The sequence below is a fragment of the Felis catus genome, chromosome A3 (assembly GCF_018350175.1).
Source record: "Felis catus isolate Fca126 chromosome A3, F.catus_Fca126_mat1.0, whole genome shotgun sequence".
In the NCBI taxonomy this organism is placed as follows: Eukaryota; Metazoa; Chordata; class Mammalia; order Carnivora; family Felidae; genus Felis; species Felis catus.
Window position 1 is genome coordinate 85,305,515 of NC_058370.1, and position 14,865 is coordinate 85,320,379.

The 14,865-nt window shown below is 42.1% G+C and overlaps 1 protein-coding gene across 5 annotated transcripts in view; it reads right to left on the reverse strand.

Moving 5' to 3' along the window:
- Nucleotides 1–14,865, reverse strand: part of LOC111556217 (E3 ubiquitin-protein ligase RNF113A-like) — a 509,945-nt gene that overhangs the window by 474,675 nt on the left and 20,405 nt on the right. For all 5 annotated transcript variants that reach the window (XM_045054297.1, XM_045054300.1, XM_045054296.1 and 2 more), the window contains exon 2: nt 14,648–14,830. The gene's annotated coding sequence lies outside the window, so the exon portion shown is untranslated. The remainder of the gene's footprint in view (nt 1–14,647; nt 14,831–14,865) is intronic.

Genomic DNA, 14,865 nt, shown 5'->3' on the forward strand with positions numbered 1-14,865 from the left:
TAAATTACCCCAAATTTAGTGGCTTAAAACAACACCTGCTTACCACCTGACATTTCCCATAGGTCAGGAGCCTGGGCATCACTTAGGTGAGTTCTCTGCCTGGGGTCTCATGAGTTCATAGGTTCGAGCCCCGCATCGGGCTCTGTGCTGACAGCTCAGAGCCTGAAGCCTCCTTAGGATTCTTTGTCTCCCTCTCTCTCTGTACCCCCAACCCCACTCATGCTCTGTCCTCTCTCTCTCTCTCTCAAAAATAAGTAATAAACATTAAAATCAAAAAATAAAGAACATATTATTATATATACATTTTATTTAATGGGAAAGGTGAGAATATTTTAATAAGTCTTATATGATGGAGCATAGAGCTCCAAAAATAAAGGTATCTAGGACCTGTGAGGGCTTCAAGCAGCTTCCTGAGACCCATTTATCCAGTAGCACTAGAATTTATAGGAAGGAGTTACAGAAGAAAAATCTCAAAATGGCACTTACTTTACTATACTTCCCACGTTTAAGGTATTTTAGCATACAAGCTTACTTAAGCCTACTTTTTTCCTTGTGAATGAGAAAAACAAAATGGAGCTTATTTTTATTTCACACATTGCATAAGAATAATCAATTAAGGTACTTATCTAAAGCTCCAGTAGAATTATGTCAAAGAACATGATCTACTCTCAAACTATAGAATCACAGATTCTGAGCAATGAACAGTTGAGCACCATCACCCGACAGATGAAGAGAAAATGTGGTAAGCCCAGGACCACACTAGCCAGTGAGTTAGTAGAGACAGGAATCAGAGCTGGTTCACTCCTAACCTATGATGCACCTTCTCCATCATCTCTTAATCTTAACTCATGTTCTTTCCACCCAACCTGTCTCTCCAACTAAACCTCACATGTGTGCATGATTTTCAGTTTTAATTCCTTTGGCTTCCCTGGAATTCTCACCCAGAATTCTGAGAATAAATAGTAAGCAAAACCCTAGAATCCTGGTCATAGAAAGCCTCTCAGAGATCATCTAATCCATCCTCTCCTTCAGGCTGGGTATGCCTTTAACAATATCCCTTACCTGAGGCTTCTGGCCTCTTCTTTAATAACTCCAGTGACAGGGATCTCACTACTAACGACAAGGGCAACTCCATTCTGAGTAGCCTTAACTGCTTAACCCTGTCATTTCATAAGTGGTTTTCTACAGGTATATGGAAAAGTATAAGTCATTTCAGAGGCCACTGTGTCTCATATTTAAAGATGATTACCTTTCTCAAATCACTTCTCCCAGAGTCTCTCAGTGCTGGTGTCATTAGCATTTAAAGTAAGACTTCTTCCTCAAGTGGGGCCATCCCGTGCACTGCGAGATGGTTAGCATCACTGGCCCCCCAGGAACTACATTCCACTAGCCTACATACACTCACCTTGTGACAACCTGTTCATTGTGACAACAAATGATTCCCCCACACACACATATCTCTAAAAACCCTTCAGGAGGGGAGGGATACTGTCCCTGATTGAGAAACACCGTGAGTCTAGGTCAAGACCCCCTGAATGCCCTCAACGATTTACCATACCAGACATGGTACAGTTGTAGAGTTCTTCATCAGCCTATGGGATTCTCAGAGCAACTCATGATGGGAGCTTTGAGTCACTATCCTCATGAACACAGGATTACAGAAAGGATGAGACAGGTAATGACAAGAAGTTAACACTGAATAAAAGGAAAACTTCTCCCTGTTCCATATTTAGGAACCTGCCATCTTGCTCCGCTCCCATATTAAAACCACCCTCCTGTTCTTCTCTGGTGATTGGGAAGCATGTGTTGCCAATTAAGTAATTTTGCTGAATTAGGAATCCAAATTACATTGTTTCCCACTCAAACAGCCATCTCTCAATTATTCTGCCAACAGAAGTGCCTTGTGTAGTCCTTTAAAAATCTTTCACCTTTGGCCATTGTTTTTTTAGCTATTAACAAACTGCAGCTGGATCTTTTGATTTTGATTAAAATTGCTTAAGTCAGAAGGGTTGTTAAGACAGAAAATAACTGAAATCCAAATTGCCCTTGAAATTGCTTTGAAATCAGAGCACAACACTGGCATGAGATCATGACATCATCAAATGTTAGACCACCACATAGTACCTCCAATATCTTGTCCATTTATTCCCAAAATTTTCTTCATTACACATATGATAGCTTGTTGCATTTGGGGAAGCAGTGATCAATATGCACTATGGTGGTAAAAGTATGGGCTTCTTGCTTGGAATCTTGGATCTACTGCTTGCCAGCTGTGTCTGGTATGACACTCCATCAGACCCCCCTTGGAGCACTTTGATGGTTTCTGTACACCTGTCTCCTTACATGTGGCTTCTGGCCACTCTTGGTATGGAGTGGTTTGGGGTGGGGTTTTCTCCTTTATCTTCTAACTGCCTGTAATTCTTGTCAGAGAACTGTTTGAAGGCTACTGAAACTGCTTTATGGTAAGGCTCAAAAAGCCAGAAATACCTGGGAGTTTGTGTCTCCCAACACCACCATCACCCTGCTAATGTGGCCCTTAGCCAGAGATTGACCAGGGTAGAAGTATGAAGGCCCAGTTCTTTTGCCATGAGTGAGGACAAGCTATGACATCTATGATGTCACTTACATTCCAGAGGCCACCCACCCACCCACCCAATTCATTCAGGCTGAGGCTGGGACTTCACCTGGAATTACACCCCTGTTTGGTTTCTTTTCCTCTCTTCTGCTTCTTCCAATTCTTAGACAAATCCTATATAAGCCCCTCCATACACAAATCCTCTTCTCCAGATCTGGAATTCCAACCTGAGACAGGCACTTACTATAATTCACACTTGGCAAGCATTTAATAAACATTACTCTTTATTATGTTTGCCATTAATAGCCATTATGAACTCAGTAACACTTCAAAATGAACCCATATTTTAGAAGTCATGACCACTTCTAAATACATTGGAAAAATAATTATATATGTGTATGACATTATGGATTCAGTCTGTAACCTGCAGGACAGTCTGGACACACTACGGTGGTCGTATAGTTTTCAACAGCCCACTTTGGGAAATATGGCTTTAAGACAACTCCCTTACTTCACTGAAAACTAAACCAGGAACAAGAGAATCTACGCGAATGGTCCCAGGCCTAGAGCTAAGGAGTAGCAAGCTGAATCAAAACCCAGGTCTCCTGCCATTTTCACTATACACTTTATGTGGCCACTGGTCAGTTTTCAGAGAGCACTAAACCATGGGACCTCGGAAGCTTGCTCAGAGCACTGTCAGCAACTCTCCCTCAATGGTTACCGAAGGTTTGTGTACACACCCAGGCTGGATGTCTTAAAAAAAAAACTACATAAAGCTTCTGTATTCCAGAAGTGTGTCACTGAGAAGGGACAAAAGACCAAATGCATGAGAAACATTAAGAAAATGCCCATAAAACATCAGGAAGTTGAGATTAGAATAAATTTAGAGATGACAGGAAATTTAGCAGACCTATTTCCTGGTGATTCTCAGCATATTGTTCAGGCAGTAGATTCTTTGGTTCAAACAAACTCTGGCCTGTCAGCCTTCTATCCAACCCTCACTGTCCAACAGAAATGCCACCTTCTCCTGGCAGCCTCCTGGGATCTTCAGAGTCAAAGTGCTCCTTCCCTGTCTTCCCAGCCACAGCCATCTGTCAAGCCTCCCTTGGCTCCTGCTTCCTTTTCCCCTACACTGAGGACACTTGAGAATACCTCACCTTCTCACACTGGACACTTCAATGGGCTCTGTTTCACCCACACTCACACCCTTAGAAGAGCATCTTGCCCACAGTGGATGCTCAACGAAAAGCTCTTGAATTGGGGACGCCTGAGTGACTCAGTCTGTTAAGCATCTGATTCTTGGTTTCAGCTCAGGTCATGATCTCACGGTTCATGGGTTCAAGGGGCCACATCAGGCTCTGCACTGACAGTGTGGAACCGGCTTGGGATTCTCTCTCTCTCTCCCTCTCTCCCGTCCCCCCTTTGAAAATAATTAAATAAACTTAAAAAAAGAAAAAAAAAAAAAAAGCTCTTGAAGTGATTGCCTATAATCATACCACAACATTGATAGCATCAACCAGATCAGGGACTGACAGAATCAAATACCTGTTGTGGCCCCGTGTTGGGCTCCACCCTGAGCATGGAGGGTGGGGAACATCTGGAAGGACTTTGAAGAGAAACAGCCCACACACTTCCATTGCAAGATTTGTTACTATCTGTAGGAAAAAGCATGACATGAATCTGTTTAAACTTAAGCAGGCATAGATCCTGGGTCAGTTTTAGGAAGCCACTAAAAGGGATGTATGTATCAACTGATTGGGAGTATTTATCAGGAGGGGATGAGGTGAGACTGGAGAATAAGCTCCAAAAGTTCAGCTTCACTGAGGACAAAACTAAACCCTTGTTTTTCCTGCAGACAGGGGATTTTTCTATCTGAGGATAGGCAGCACAGAGTAATCCCCAGGAGAAAGGTTTCTGGAAGGGACTGCCCCTTCTCAGAGGTTCCCAGGGCCAGCCTGTCACAATTAATAAAGAGGTGCACCCGATTACCTCAAGTACCACAGGCAGGCTGGTGAGGTTCCAGACCCACAAACACAATAGGATCTGGAGACAGAAACAAACCCCTTGCTGCCAAGCACCACCTGCCGTGTACCCGCACCCTTCAGGGCAGAGGCCAGTGTCTTTTCTGCCTAGCTCAGCTCTTTAAAATCCATCCAGCAATGTGAAAAATGCAGATCTGCTGGCATTTTCTAAAAGGAGTGGTTAGGAGGCACCCTGAGCTAGCCAGGAGGATTACTGCTTTCTCTCCCGTGACTCACTGGCTTTCTTGTCAGGAACCCGGCCCAGAAAAGAAGGAGAAGAGGACCTAGAAGTGGCCTATGTCCAGGAGTCAGTCTCTGAGGGCCCTAGGCTCCCCGCTATTCCCCAGCCCCTTTAACACACTAATTCTCAGTCCATCAAAGCCTGCTTTCAGGAGGGATCCCAAGAGCCATGTTTATGCCCTAAAGGCCATGGTTTCCCAAAAGGTATTCGCATATATCAAAAAAGGAAAAGGGGGATGCCTGGGTGGCTCAGTCAGTTGAGTGTCAGACTCTTGATTTCAGCTCAGGTCATGATCTCACAGTGGTGAGACTGAGCTCCGTGTCGGGCTCCACATTAGGCGTGGAGCCTACTGAAGATTCTCTCTCTCCCTCTATCCTTCCCCTGCTCACATGCCCTCTCTCAAAAAATAAAAGAACTAAAATTTTTTTAAAAAGGAAAAGGGATGTTTTCCCCAAAATGGGTTTGGGAAATCCAAAGTTAAAAGATATTTATTTTCAGCATGCCTGGTTGGCTCAGTTAGCAGAACATGCAACTCTTGATCTCAGGGTTGTAAGTTTGAGCCCCACATTGGGTGTAAAGATTACTTCAAAACAAAATCTTTTTTTTTTTCAACATTTATTTATTTTTGAGACAGGGAGAGACAGCATGAATGGGGGAGGGTCAGAGAGAGAGGGAGACACAGAATCCGAAACAGGCTCCAGGCTCTGAGCTGTCAGCACAGAGCCCGATGTGGGGCTCGAACTCACGGACCGCGAGATCATGACCTGAGCCGAAGTCAGACGCTTAACCGACTGAGCCACCCAGGCGCCCCTAAAACAAAATCTTTAAAAAAATAAAGATGTTTATTTTCTTGAGGACTTCTCAGAGCCTTTACAACCTAATGAGAACTGGAAAATTCCAACAATATGATACAGTATACCACATTTTCCCAACATGTTAAATCATTAACATGACTTAATCATAAAACACTTTACCCACAAGCATCTCCTAGAACTAGCAGAATTTAATTCAATTTATTGCTCTTCTACCTCAGCAGGTTCCCAAAGTGTGGTCCGTGGACACACTTTCAAGGATCCATGAGGTCAAAACTATGTCTGTAATCACAGCAAGATGGTATCTGTCTTCACTGTGTTGACATGGACATTGACGGTACAAAAGCAGTGAAGGGGAGGGTAAAACTGATGGTGCCTTAGCATATATCAAGGCAGTGGCCTCAAACTGTGCTAGTCATTGTACCCCTTACTGTCACGTACTCCCAAGAAAGAAAAAAGTTTTACTTAAGAATGTCCTTGATAAACATAGAAAAGCATTAATTGTACTAAAGCTCAACCAGGGAATATACATATATTAAATATATTGTGTAAATAAATGAGAAATATATGCAAGGCACTTCTGCATACTAAGTACAATGGATGCCTCTAGGAAATGTTCTTGTGCAACTGTTTGAGTTGCAAGCTGAATTGGTCTTTTTTTTTTTTTTAATGGGACACCATTCTATTTGACTGACAGACAAACTATGGTTATACAGATTTGGGTATTTGGCAGACATTTTCTTGGAAATGAATGAAATGAGCGTATCTCGACAAGGAAAACAACTGACAGCATTTGATGTCAATTATAAAATTTGAGGTTTCAAACAAAAATTAGAATTTTGGGAAACTTGTATTCACCACCATGAGTTTGACAGCTTAAAGACTCTTTTAATGAGCTTGATGGTGACATTAACAAATGTGCTATTTTGATATGATACAAAATGAAATATGTCAACATTTGGAAGATCTGAATAACTCAGTGAACTAATATTTTCAAAATAATTAATGCATGATGTTACAAAATCTTACATGGGTATAAAATCCATTCAAAGTGCAATTTAGACCAGTGTATTTAAATGTAACAGAGTATGAAATTTTCACTGCTCTGGTTTCAGATTCTATATGCAACCTCCTAGAAATTACCACTTGTCAAGATTTGTTGTAATGTCAAAGAAAATATCCATAAATATCTGAAATGACTATTTAAAATACTCCTCCCTTTTCTGGCTACATACTTCTACGAGTTGGATTTTCTTTACCCACTTCAACTAAAGTAACATACCACAACAGATTAAATGCAGAGGCAGATGAGAATCCAGCTGCTCCTATTAAGCTAGACATCAAAGAAACTTGCAAAAGTATAAAACAATGCCATTCTGAGTGTCACTAGCAAGCATTTTTTTGTTTTGTTTTGTTTGTTTTGGAAAGTATAGACTTTTTTTTTCAATAAAAAAGTAATGTTTTCTTGTAATGGTTTTACTATTGATATTTTTTAATGAATTAATAAATATTTTAAACATTTCTCAATTTACATTTTGTATCAGGGATATGCAAACTTTTCTGTAAAGGTACAAATAAACATGTTGGGCTCCATGGTTCATACAGTCTCTGCTGCAACTAATCAACTCTACTGTTATAGCATTGAAGCCACATAGACAACATATAAATAAATGGGCTTGGCTTTGTTCCAATAGCATTTTATTTACAAAAAAAAAAAAAAGTCATGGGCTACGGGCACCTGGGTGGCTCAGCCGGTTAAGCATCCGACTTCGGCTCAGGTCATGATCTCGCAGTCCGTGAGTTCAAACCCCACATCAGGCTCTGTGCTGACAACTCGGAGCCTGGAGCCTGCTTTGGATTGTGTGTCTCCCTCTCTCTGACCCTCCCCCGTTCATGCTCTGTCTCTCTCTGTCTCAAAAATAAATAAACGTTAAAAACAAAAAGTCATGGGCTAGATGTGGCCCATGCACCATAGTTTGCTGATCCCTGTATTTTATGATAAATATCAATAGATACGACCGACTTAAAAGCTCTTTCGAGTTCTCACTAATTTTTAAGTGTAAAGGGACCCCACAACCAAAAAGATTGAAAAATGCTGTTCTACCTGAAGTATGATCACTTTATCATCTTCAAAAGGAATTTCAGACACAGAGAAAGAGGAGATATGTTGGGGTGGGAGCGCTTCATCCTGGGGTCATCAGCCTGTTCTGGTTCCCTGTGGGGATGGATCCCATAAGCAATAAAAGGCTTGGGAAGGCGAGATTCTGACTGAACACAATTGGCACTCCACACTGGCATTTCCAGTCACCTCTGGAATCTACTTCATCTAGAAAAAGACTCAGTTTTTGGCCACTGTGGGGCCACTGCCACTGCCATGAGCCTATCCAAATGGACAAACAAAATCAATAAAATCTCATCTTCACAAAGACAAAAGTCACACAATGCCAAAGTGCATCAGCAGGACAACCTCCGACCAGCAACCAGTAAACAGCAAGGGGTTCTCTTGCACTCGGCCCCCTGGCGAGATGGGACTACATGGGGGTGAGGGTACTGATCTTCACACAAGCAAAACCCGTCAAACCTAGATAGCATACAGAAGATCCCTGACTGCTCAGAGCATGCCAGTTATACAAGACTCAATAGGCTTGGCAAAAGGCTGGCTCCTCAGCCCTCGGCTTTTACTGTATATTTTAATGCAGGAACTGAGTCACACCTGCAAATCTTATGACAAATGATGTTTTATTAACTTTGAAGAGTGCCAACTCATTTCCTGGGTTCCAAGCCAACCTGACATAATAGAGTCCTTTCAACAACCCAAAAAGTTGGTATAATGTCCAAAATATTTCAAGGAATGAACACTTCTTAATTTGTTAATAAGTTCTGTGTCAGTCAGCTCTAATAGGATAAAAGCCTATCATTAGAGACCCAAGGCAAACTCAGAGCACCTGCCATCACCTTATTGCCTGCTGGACCTTTTTTCTTTGACTGTTTGTTTGTTTTTTTCCTTCTAGCAATGCTTTGTGTGACAAGAAGAGTTTTCTGGTGCCTTTCACACAGTTGGCTCTCCTGTCCACTGATCTTCTGGGTATTTTTAGTTCACTCCCTTGATGATTTTATTGGATCAACATATCAAGCTGTGAGGTTGTGCAACATGGAATGTCAACACAAACAGATACATCTAGAATAGCAGTGTTCCCTCTCTGCCACTAGAGAGCATCCCCACCCCCATCAACACAGACACACACACATCTGCCTTTCCTCAGTCACAAAGCTATCCAAGTGGGCCCTTCTCTTCACAATTCTGTTTTCGCCTCACTGACTGGCAAAACTCAGGCGTTCCAGAGTTGTCCTTGCTCTTAAAAGGGACAAGATCACTAGAGAAGCAAGGCAAACACTAACTACACACATGCAGAGAAATGACAGTCCACCTCTTAAGGGATAGACAAAGTGAATTGTCTGCTTACACTGGATAAAAGTAGAACAAGTCTGCATAGTCTTTAAAGATAGAGAAAAGTGCCTTCTTAGAGCAGAGAGTGTGCAGTGTGGCACCTCAACTCATGAGGATACAGTGTGTTTGTGGGGCTGGGACAAGAAAGAAGGGAACTGAGACCTGTTCAAGAGATCTGAAGTGCATTTGAACTTGAGCAAGGTAATGTAGCTTTGTGGAGTCAGAATGTGGTGTCCAGGGAAACTGAGCCCTGGATCATGGAGGAAGAAGGTCCAAAGTCCAGCATGTTTGATGAGACAAGGAGGAGACATCACTAAGGTTCCAGCAAAAGCAGGAATTTACACCCTCAGTTGACCAGGAAATCTAGGATTTTCAGGTTGAGAGGACAGAATCACACAGGCCATAACACTAATCTACTGTGAGGTAATAGCCTAATCTACACTTTTTTGGGTTAACCAGGACAGACTACTTGGCCTTTTTGAACCCATTTTCTCATTTATAAAATGGGATAATAATAGTACCTTATCAGCTCTGGCTGCCAGAACCAAATGCCATAGACAAGGTGGCTTAAACAGAAGTGTAGTTTCTCACAATTCTGGAAGCGGGGAGTTCAGGATCAGGGTACCAGAATGGTCAGGTTCTGGGGAAGGACTTCTTCCTGACTTGTAAATGGCCACTTCTTCACGGTGTTCTCAAATGGAGGAGAGACAGCATGTGAACACAGGTCTTTCCCTATCTTATAAGGACACTAATCTCACTATGGGGGCTCCAACCTCATGGCCTCTCTCCTTTAAACCTCATCACCTCCTCCTAAAGGCCCATATCCAAAACCATCACGTGGGGGTGGGTCATGCTAGGATGCAACAGGAAGTTACTCAAATAAGAGGACTGAAAGCGATCAGCAGGAGCAAGGAGGGGAAGGGACAAAAGTAGGGAAAGAATGTGTCTTGTTTTGCGGAAGCAACACTTCTAGCCAAGAGTCACCCAAGTAAGTGTTTCACCTAATAACCCCTTGCTAGGTGTGTCTCACCTGACAGCTCTTTACATGAGTCAGTTTGAGCTGAATTGGAGCTGAAGACCTATGCAGAAGCTCCCCTCAGTTGTCCGAAGTTACTTTTAGCTCATTATAATGCTAAGATCTCCTCCTATGGGCAGAGCTTTCCACCATGTTTGGAACATATGACATATGCACCACCAAGCTGACACACTAGGCATGCATGATTAAACCAAAGTGCCTAAGCAAGCTCCCTGCCCCCACCTCTAATACACTGCACAAAAGCTGCCTGTACTAACCTCACAGGGACACAGCACTTTATGAGCTATCTTCCCATCTCTTTACTTGTAACAAGTAACGAAAAGTTCTTTGGTTTCACCATTTCCTTGGGTTGTGTTCAATTTGATGCACCCCAAGCAGCAAACCCCTTGAGTCTGGTTATAGACTCAACATACAAATTTGGAGGAGACACAAACATTCAGTGTACAGCAAATGCCTACCACAGAGAGCTGTGATGATTCGGTGAAGTTTACACACATAGGGCTAATTTAGCACAGTGCCCGGCACATCACTGGAACTCATTAAAGATGACCATTTTTCTTATTCTTATTTGTTTTAGGGAGTTAGCAGAGGAAATATTTCCACAAGCCAGCACCACTGTTCACCCAGAGTTGTGTTTGACAGGCAGTTGCGATGGCATTTCAACAAATGAATCTGTTGCCTTTTACTGGAAGGTAGCCAGGCCTTGCTCTCTGGTCCCAGGGACCCACATTCCCCATGTCCATGTCACAGGTGCTACACAGAGGTCAGAATTACTGGGAGAGGCAGTCTTCCACATGGCCTGGTATCAGCGCCTCCTTGGCAACCAGGTAAAGACAAGGACCGTCCCGGAGTGTAAGAATCTAGGCAACTAAAAGGCAACTGACAGAATGGGAGAAGATATTTGCAAACAACGTATCAGATAAAGGGTTAGTATCCAAAATCTATAAAGAACTTATCAAACTCAACACCCAAAAAACAAATAATCCAGTGAAGAAATGGGCAAAAGACATGAACAGACACTTCTCCAAAGAAGATATCCAGATGGCCAACTGACACATGAAAGAATGCTCAACATCACTCATCATCAGGGAAATAAAATCAAAACCACAATGAGATACCACCTTATACCTGTCAGAATGGCTAACGTTAACAACTCAGGCAACAACAGATGTTGGCAGGGATGCGGAGAAGGAGGATCTCTTTTGCATTGTTGCTGGGAATGCAAGCTGGTACAGCCACTCTGGAAAACAGTATGGAGGTTCCTCAAAAAATGAAAAATAGAACTACCCTACGACCCAGCAATTACACTACTAGGTATTTATCCAAGGGATACAGGTATGCTGTTCCGAAGGGACACATGCACCCCAATGTTTATAGCAGCACTATCAACAATAGCCGAAGTATGGAAAGAGCCCAAATGTCCATCGATGGATGAATGGATAAAGAAGATGTGGTACATATATATATAATGGAGTATTACTTAGCAATCAAAAAGAATGAAATCTTGCCATTTGCAAGATGTGGATGGAACTAGAGGGTGTTATGCTAAGCGAAATTAGTCAGAGAAAGACAAATATCATATGACTTCACTCATATGAGGACTTTAAGACACAGAACAGATGCACATAAGGGAAGGGAAACAAAAATAATACAAAAACAGGGAGGGGAACAAAACATAAGAGACTCTTAAATATGGAGAACAAACAGAGGGTTACTGGAGGGGGTGTGGGAGGGAGGATGGGCTAAATGGGTAAGAGGCATTAAGGAATCTACTCCTAATATCATTGTTGCACTATATGCTAACTAATTTGGATGTAAATTTAAAAATACAATTTAAAATAAAATAAAATAATAAAAAATGAAATGAAATGAAATAAAAATTAAATTAAATTAAATTAAATTAAATTAAATTAAAAAAGAATCTAGGCAGGAGCCTGTGACTAGACGGTGAGACATCCTCACTTTGTCTTTTCTCCCATAACGTGGACCAGTGGTTCTCAAACTTGAGTATAAACCAGAATCCCCTGGAGAACGTGTTAAAACACAGATTGCTGAGTCCCACCTCCAGAGTTTGACTCAGCAGGTATGGGATGGGCCTGAGAATCTGCATTTCTAACTAGTTTCTAGACGATGGTGACGCTGCTGGTTTTGGAACTACACTTTTGAGAATCACTGATGTAGACTGTGAAACAGAAGCTCCAGTAGTTTATTTCCCATGACAGTCCAATAATTTTAATAAAAGGCTGACATTCCAGTAACTCCTACGCTTCCCCCAAGATTACAAATTGAGGATAAAGTCAGCCACTGCGATTTTCAACACCAGAAAAGATGGCATCACTTTGAAAAGTAAAAGTGATCTGCCGTTATATTTTAAGCAAGAAAAAAGTAAGCTCAGACAAGTTTAGAATATGTTCCCAGGGTGTATAAGAGGAATTGTCAAGCTTTTGAAAACTAGAATTTGAATGGCAGGAGGGGTTGGAATTCTAAACTATCAACTAGATGATAATCTATCCCTTTTTCCCCAGCATTTTCTCTGACTTTGGACAGCCTTATCTTATCTCTGACACCTGGTGTGAAAACAAAGTATGTCAAACACTTGTTCAATTCCCACCCTTATGTTGCTCTAGGAAATAATCTGACTGACTCTTGTTTGGGCAAAAAATTCTTGGCTTCCTGTCTCTGGTTTTGAATTTCTCACTGCACCAAACTGGAAGCACAGCAGGTGAAAACATCAAATGCTTTTTATCCACCTGCACAACACTGGAGGCAATCCCCAGGGAATTCCTGCTGCTCACTGTATTTCCAGATCTTTGCCTGTCCACCCAGGCTTGCCCTGGGGTACAGGTTTATTGGGCCTCTCCTAGTCAATACATTTCTCTGAAGTATATCAAGCCATGCTCAGCTATTTCTTAGACACCCCAAGCACTTAATCTTTACTTGTTCTTTATGAGAGACTAGGCTGTTGCCACAGCTATGCTTGACAGTGGTTTGTTCCCTTCCTTTCCCAGGGAGGTTTGAAACCACAGACTTGAACACAAAGGCATAACTATACAGCATAAAAGGCTTTTTACTCAGTTTAAAACTTGGATTTTTCAACCCAGGACTCAGGTCTTCATGGAGTCCCTCTTTTTTGAAGAAACTCAGTGGCATCGTCCCACGTTCCATCAGGACACTAGCTAGCCATCACCCTCTCTAAAGACATTAGCTTCTGTCAAACTAAGCACCACCACCAGTGAACCCTCATTACCATAAAAGAATTCTTCTAATATATTTCTTTTATTCTTATTTTATGGGGCAGAGGTAACTCCAAAACAAAAGGGTAACTTTGAAGATTTCTTTCAGGTCATCTTCAATCTGCGTTTTCCTTCCTGTTGGGTGCTCAGAAAGCCTTCAAGTACCCCAAACAAACTTGCCATATTCCACCCCTATGTACTTGATCTAACTCAGTTGTTCTCAACTGGGGGCAACTCTGGCCCCCAGGGACATTTGGCAATGTTCAAAGACATTTTTGGTTGTTCCAATTGTGGTGAGGGATACTCCTGACATCTAGTGGATAGAAACCAAGGATGCTACTAAACATCCTACAAAGCTGAAAACAGCCCCACAACAAAGTATTGCCCAGCTCCAAATGTCAATATTGCCAAACTGGAGAAACCCTGATAAGTGACTCCCCAGAGGGAATGGACAACCCTGCTCCCAAAGACTCAGTTCCTATGAACAGTTCCTATGAACAGAATCTCTGGCTAAATTTCCAACCTAGAGAAAGCCCTTAGAACAGCAGTGATTCTTCACATTCACATGAAAAGAATGAGAATTTGAAATTATGGCATCATCCTTGGAAGATGGGTATGTTAAGTTAGGTCCTCCCAGAAGAAAAAAAGTACAAGAGGTTCATTTAGGAGGTAATCCCAGGAAAACTCAGTAGGGGAGTAGAGAAGTAAGATAGGAAGGGGGGGAAGTCATTAGAGGGTGTTGTCCTCAAGCAAGTTACCAGTGTGGACAACAGAAGCTTAATCCTACCGGAGAATGCTGGGAAGACCTAGAACACTGTCTTTAGTTACCCCAACTGAGAGCCACGGAAGTGGCGCCATTTACTAACACATCTTGTCAGTCACTGTTGAGGGCTCCCAAGGGCAACTGATTCCTCAGCACTTGTAGCTAGCCCAAACACAATTTGCTCTCAAGCAAAATCCTCACTCAAAGACTCTCAGGTGCTGACAGTTGAAAGTCAGGCTGGTTGGTGCATGAAACTGGTAGGCCTAAGTGGTTAAGGATGCATCTTCTACAGTGGGATTGCTGGGTGTGCTCGTTTTATACCTCGTATTTCTCTCATGTTTGGGCATTTACAATGAGCATTTATTACACCAGTAGCAAGAAGAAAACACTTGAAACCTACAATACCAGATGGAAATGCAAAAAGCATAATTAAAACATAGGAGTAAACATAGCTTTTGATACTAGTTAAGCTCTCCAATTGAAAACTAAGAACAAGGCATTTCAAAACCATACTTTACCCAACATGAGATAGAGGTGATCTAACTTGCAGTGTTGGTAGCACCGTCACTGTAGATCTGCCATCTCAAAGCTGCCATGCCACAAAGCTCTGATTGCATAAAGCTCCTGGACTGGACAGGATGAGGAAGCCAAGGCAGAGGTCATGGTTTCCTAAGCTTCATGCCCGGGCTTGGATTACCTGTCTATAAAATTTGAAAATTCAAACTTGTAAAAAGTA